Genomic DNA, 7,051 nt, shown 5'->3' on the forward strand with positions numbered 1-7,051 from the left:
TGTAGCTAAATTGAAGCAGCATCGCAAGCAAGAGCAAGAGCAAGAGCGAGAGCAGCAGCGCGAGCAAGAGCAATAGCAAGAGCAGACCAGGCAGGGGACCGAGGGCAAGAGCAGAGCAGCAGCGCGAGCGAGAGCTAAAGCAACAACAGCTCCTACTGATGTGGATGTCGCCGCCGAGGGAGCGACGCCGTGGAGGAAGTGGCTGGCGACACCACCGTGGATGGAGCCGCACCGTGTCGGCTCGTGACCGAGCGCCGGCAGCACCGTGAGATCGAATCAAGAAGAAAATGCGGTGATTAGTGTACAACCTCTTTGGTGGCACCGATTAGGCCGCAGCTTCATCCGAGGAAATGGTGATGATGATGCTCTTCCGGTGGTGCAGGTGAAGACGGCGGTGTGGGAATGGAGGTGGCGCGAAAGACGAGGGGAACATTAGGGAAGCTCCTTGGAGGTAGAGGATGGGGTGGCTGAACCGGCGAGATGATGAGATCAATGACGGATCCTCAACTGGTACGGTTGATGAGGGATGCTACGTCTTGAGCTTGCGTTGGTTTTACCCGAAGAGGAGAGGATGATGCAGCAGAGTAGCGTAAGTATTTCCCTCAGTTTTTGAGAACCAATGTATCAATCCAGTAGGAGGCCACGCACAAGTCCCTCGTACCTGCACAAAACGATAGCTACTCGCAACCAACGCGATTAGGGGTTGTCAATCCCTTCATGGTCACTTACGAGAGTGAGATCTGATAGAGATAATATTTTTGGTATTTTTGGTATAAAGATGCAAAGTGAAAAGTAAAAAGCAAAGTAAAAACAAAGCAAGTATTGAAGTGATGGAGATTGATATGATGAGAATAGACCCGGGGGCCATAGATTTCACTAGTGGCTTCTCTCAAGAGCATAAGTATTCTCCGGTGGGTGAACAAATTATTGTTGAGCAATTGACAGAATTGAGCGTAGTTATGAGTATATCTAGGTATGATCATGTGTATAGGCATCATGTCTGTGACAAGTAGACCGAAACGATTCTGCATCTACTACTATTACTCCACTCATCGACCGCTATCTAGCATGCATCTAGAGTATTAAGTTAAAAACAGAGTAACGCCTTAAGCAAGATGACATGATGTAGAGGAATAAATTCATGCAATATGATAAATACCCCATCTTGTTATCCTCGATGGCAACAATACAATACGTGCCTTGCAACCCTTTCTGTCACTAGGTAAGGACATCGCAAGATTGAACCCAAAGCCAAGCACTTCTCCCATTGCAAGAACTACCAATCTAGTTGGCCAAACCAAACGGATAATTCGAAGAGACTTGCAAAGATAACTCAATCATACATAAAAAATTCAGAGAAGATTCAAATATTATTCATAGATAAGCTGGATCATAAACCCACAATTCATCGGTCTCAACAAACACACCGCAAAAAGAAGATTACATCGAATAGATCTCCACGAGAGAGGGGGAGAACATTGTATTGAGATCCAAAAAGAGAGAAGAAGCCATCTAGCTACTAACTATGGACCCGAAGGTCTGAAGTAAACTACTCACACTTCATCGGAGAGGCTATGGTGTTGATGTAGAAGCCCTCCGTGATGGATGCCCCCTCCGGCGGAGCTCCAGAACAGGCCCCAAGATGGGATCTCGTGGATATAAAAAGTTGCGATAGTGGAATTAGGTTTTTGGCTCCTGTTCTGATTGTTCGGGGGTACGTAGGTATATATAGGAGGAAGGAGTACGTCGGTGGAGCAACAGGGGGCCCACGAGGCAGGGGCGCGCCCCCACCCTCGTGACCGCCTCTCTTGTGCCTTGGCGTTGGGTCCAAGTCTCCTGGATCACGTTCGGTTAGAAAATCACGTTTCTGAAGGTTTCATTCCGTTTGGACTCCGTTTGATATTCTGTTTCTTCGAAACACTGAAAAAGGCAAAAAACAGCAATTCTGGGCTGGGCCTCCGGTTAATAGGTTAGTCCCAAAAGTAATATAAAAGTGGAAAATAAAGCCCATTATAGTCAAACACAATAGATAAAGTAGCATGGAGCAATCAAATACGTTGGAGACGTATCAAGGGACGTCGAGGTGTTGCTGTGGACGACGTCGTCGGGGAAGAGGCTCCGGCTGGGTGGCGGACGGAGCAGGGTGTGGGGTTTCGTCGCGGGTTTTCGCGGCCTCGGTGTACGAATGGGTGGGCGGATGGGATGGCAGTGGGGAACTGTCGGTGTCAAAACCGGCGGATCTTGGGTAGGGGGTCCCGAACTGTGCGTCTAGGCGGATGGTAACAGGAGACAAGGGACACGATGTTTTTACCCAGGTTCGGGCCCTCTCGATGAAGGTAAAACCCTACTCCCGCTTGATTAATATTCATGATATGGGTAGTACAAGAGTAGATCTACCACGAGATCAGAGAGGCTAAATCCTAGAAGCTAGCCTATGGTATGATTGTTGTTTGTCCTACGGATTAAAACCCTCCAGTTTATATAGGCACCAAAGAGGGTTAGGGTTACACAGAGTCGGTTACAATGGTAGGAGATCTACATATCCGTATGGCCAAGCTTGCCTTCCACGCCAAGGAATGTCCCATCCGGACACGGGACAAAGTCTTCAATCTTGTATCTTCATAGTCCGGGAGTCCGGCCAGAGGCTATTGTACGGCCATCGGGACACCCCCCAATCCAGGACTCCCTCAGTAGCCCCCGAACCAGGCTTCAATGACGACGAGTCCGGCGTGCAGATTGTCTTCGACATTGCAAGGAGGGTTCTTCTCCAAATCCTGTGTACCTGTTGAATAGCGTCTGGCTTCTCGTAGATATTGCGCTCCTTGGCTTCCACGCCCAATAATGGCCATCTTCCACGTGTCGAACGAATACAAAAAGCCAGGGTATTTTTACATTTACCCCCCTAGCTGCGCAAATGAGCTGCCTATAAAAGAGACGAGGATCGAGATCCGAACCGCACCATCCTCCCTTCGCGAGCATTCATCGGAGCGCATCTGTCAAAAATCCATTCCATCATGGAGAGTCGACGCGGCTCCTCCTCTCGCGCTCCCAGCCCTCAGCCTGGAGATTGGGAGAGATGCTCCGTCCCGCACAGTGAGCTAGTGGCGCTCCAAACCAAGGGATTTCTTCCCCCAGCCTTTATGTTTCCTGTTCGAGCCGGACTCGCGACCTATAAGGGCGGAAAGCAAGCGGAGAGCGTCCGCAAGCCCTCCAAAGGAGAGCGGGTATGCTTTGTCCCTTATCTGATAAGAGGGCTCGGATTTCCAATTCATTCGTTTCTCCGGGGGCTCATGGAGTTCTATGGCCTCCAGTTGCACAACCTTACGCCCGCCTCCATTTTGCATATTGCGGGCTTCGTGGCCCTTTGCGAGCTGTTTTTGGGCATTGAGGCCCATTTCGCGTTGTGGAAGAGGTTGTTCTGCCTTGTACCCCGTCCTCAGGAGGGGTCGATATATCAAGTGAGCGGAGCCGAACTATGGCGCATCGCCGGGACCGGATATCTATCCGGAACCCCGAAGAAGGCGTCCGAAGACTGGCCTTCGGAGTGGTTTTATATAGAAGATGTCCCCCTGCCGGACCCTGTTCCGATCGGCCTCCCAGAGTTCAATAATGCTCCTTTGAAGAAATGCCAAAGCTGGCGTCCGCGGAGCCCTCAGAGGGAGAATGACAGGTACGTCCTTTACCAGATGAGCCGAATAAGGTTGTTATCTCATTCCGGACTGACCATGATCGGGGTCATGGCCACATGCATTATGCGGGGGGTGCAGCCGCTCTACTATAGAGGCCACCCCATGTGGGATTTCAACGTGGAGGATGATGCTACCCGCCATTTCCGTAAGGGGCCGGGATCGGTCGCCGATCTGATGAAGATCTTGTCCGCATTATACAAGGGAGAAGAGGAGGAATTTCTCCGCGTCAATCCACAGGACGGATTTTCTATGAACAATCCTCCAAGCTGGGTAAGCGGACATTTCTTTTTGCCCGTCTGATCCATATTCCCATAGTCAAATATCTCATTTTGTAATTTTGACGTAGCAACTACGCCAGGCCGTAAAGGATATAAACAGCCCGCCTCCACAACCCGAGGATCCGGAACGGTCCCTCGATCCGGCCTCCCAAGAGGATCCGGACATATCGTTGGAGCTGATTGATGGGGTATTTCACCAACTGAGCATCGATAGTGCCTTGGTCGCCATCACGGCCGATTACCCCGGAATATTTCCAGCCTCGCAGGTAACTGAGACCGAAGTCCCAATACTTTGATAATGACCCATCCGTGCTTATTTTTGATCACCATATACCCATGGTGTTTCGCAGGGGGTGCACTTGAGGCGGAAGGCCGAGCCCACGGCAGCTAGCCAACAAGGGGCAGCACGGCCCAGCAGGCTAAAAAGAAGTGCGGTTCGGATCGAAACGCCGGCGCAACGGTATGGCGTGTCACCATATTCCCAGGTTTGATTCCCGGAAGGCATACTAATGCTCGTGCTCTCTTCAGGAAAAAGAGCGCTCGCGGGACTGTATCCGGAGAGGTTGCCAGTATAGCCTCCACCAGCCAGGCTCCAAAGCCAGGCCCAGAAGCGGAGGCGAACATGAGGTGTGCGTCGGATGATCCTCCGACAGAGGATGCCAACAGATTGTCCTCCACCAACTCCGAGGTGGAGAGTGCCATGAATCACAGGCGCCGCCGGCCAGTTCTTCGTGACACATGTTTTCCCAAGAGGCATTGAATGCCTTCAATTCAGGAGTTGCGCACCTCCGTGCCGCTCAAGATGGTCTAGCCAGAGCCACATAGCAGTATGTAAAAGACATACGGGTGAGGAAATTTGACAGTTATATATGCCAGTAGCCCCCGAGACTTGAAATAGTTAGAATAACTTATTTAAGGATCATTTATTGTGCAGGATCTTACACAAAAGAATACCCAACTGTCCCAAGAGCTGGAGGAGTGCAAAGCCCAACTGACGGCCGCACTAGCCGCGACGGGGGAAGCCAAAGAGACCCCCTCTGGTAATATATCCTTCAAAAGATAAGTAGTTTATGAAGTGCGGCGTGTGTATAAGTCTGACAATAACATTGCAGATGGCGCCGGGGTAGATCCGGACAAGCAACAGCTCTTGCGCCGGTTAAAGGCCGGCGAGAACGTGCTTACGACGGTGAGGCAGAAAAATAATCTCCAAGATGCCAACACCCAGCTGGGTGAGGAACTAAAGGATGTTCGTGCCCAGCTGTCTAACTCCGATAAGGAGAATCGGCGGCTTCGACGCGGCATGTTTAGTAAGTGCTTGAACGAATTTTGAAAAAGAGTTCGGCGAGGAAGTCGACTAACAGTGTTATGTCTGTAGGTATGCTCACAGGTCGTCCTACAGAGGAAATGCCCGGTTCTACGAATGACCTTCTTCCCGAGCTCTTACAACTGCATGAACGAGTTCGGCAGGTGATGAAAGGCATCGCCCAGGCCTTGTGGCCATCTGTCTCCCTGCCCGAAGGCCTTGGAGAGCTTGCAGAGAGGCTTCAGGGAGCGCGGCGGCGCTTCCGATTATGGAAGATATCGGCCTGCCGTCAAGGCGACAGGGAGTCCTGGGCCATGGTGAAGACGCGGTACATGAAGGCTGACCCAAACCACATGGCCGAGGTCGGACCTGTGGGGCCCGATGGGAAGGAGATCCCTGTGAGCTTAGTGTATGGCCAAGTAGAGTTGGCCGCAAAGTATTCCCAGCAGGACTGTAAACTAGACAGCCTATTAGATGGCATTGAAGAGGAATACAATCAGTCAAATTGACTATGTAATTGAAGATGACATGTAAAATGCCTTCTAGCCGGATTGTAGATCGTTTTTCATAGCGGACCTTTTCACTTCAACCTCGGGACCCAATAGTCCGGAGTGTGTCCAAATACCCTCACGGTTATATAAGAACCGGGGCATGCATGAACACCAGGCGTAGGGGTCATTAGAGCTTTATCAGACAAGTGCCCAACTAGTTATGTTATATTACATGGTTAGTAAGAAACATCTTCCAGGGAGAATAGTTCCGTTTGGGGTTCCTTTCCCTGGGAGGCATGCCCTAAAGTGCATGTCCGGACTGCGAAAAAAGCAGAAAAACATCTAGGGGCAGATAAATAAATAGGTAAGAAATCATATTTTAGTTCACCGACCGAATATTCCCTTAAGAACGCTAGCTTTCAGCTTCACCCAGTCTGAGGTACACATCCGGCTGACCCGGCAGTAACAATCGCAGAGGTGCTCCCTTTACCACCTAGCCGAACAATCGGGAACGTAGGGGTAAGCACAGGAGCCAGGCAACCTATCTTGGCCAAAACTTAAGTCATATCGATGCATATAATGGTGAATAAAAGGTAGATGCGGAAGTGTGACACATGTGTTGGGCATGAAGTCCGTATAAATAAGCTTCTGTTAAAGAAGCCCCCAGGTATAATGAGCGCGGATAGCGCGTCAAGTGTGTGCGAACAAAGCGCGAATGAGCCTTCAAAGGCTGTAAGGGAAAAGGAGGGAGAGGGGGAGAAATATAAGACAACTACTTTATAAAATATAGACGGAGGAAGGAGACGAACTCAGAATCCGGCGCTATGCGTAGAATCTTCGGAGACGGGCTGCGTTCCATGGGTTCGGCTCGAGTCGGTTATCCGATGCATTTCGCAGACGGTATGCTCCGCTGTTCAGGACTTGGTCGATGATGAAGGGACCTTCCCATTTGGGCTTGAGTTTGTCCTTTTTCTTGTCCGTCAGGTGTAGAACTAACTCGCCAACATTGTAAGTTTTGCCCTGTACTTCTCTGCTTTGATATCTTCGAGCCTGCTGTTGATAGAATGCGGAACGGGCTTTTGCCACGTCACGCTCCTCCTCCAAGGCGTCCAAACTGTCCTGCCGATCGAGCTCAGCTTCTCTTTCTTCGTACATGCGCACGCGAGGTGAGTCATGAATTATATCATAGGGCAAAACTGCCTCTGCGCCGTATACCATAAAGAATGGCGTGAATCCGGTGGTGCGATTCGGCGTGGTCCGCAGCCTCCAGAGTATGGAGTCGAGCTCCTC

Source organism: Triticum dicoccoides, chromosome 7B (assembly GCF_002162155.2).
Source record: "Triticum dicoccoides isolate Atlit2015 ecotype Zavitan chromosome 7B, WEW_v2.0, whole genome shotgun sequence".
Lineage (NCBI taxonomy): Eukaryota > Viridiplantae > Streptophyta > Magnoliopsida > Poales > Poaceae > Triticum > Triticum dicoccoides.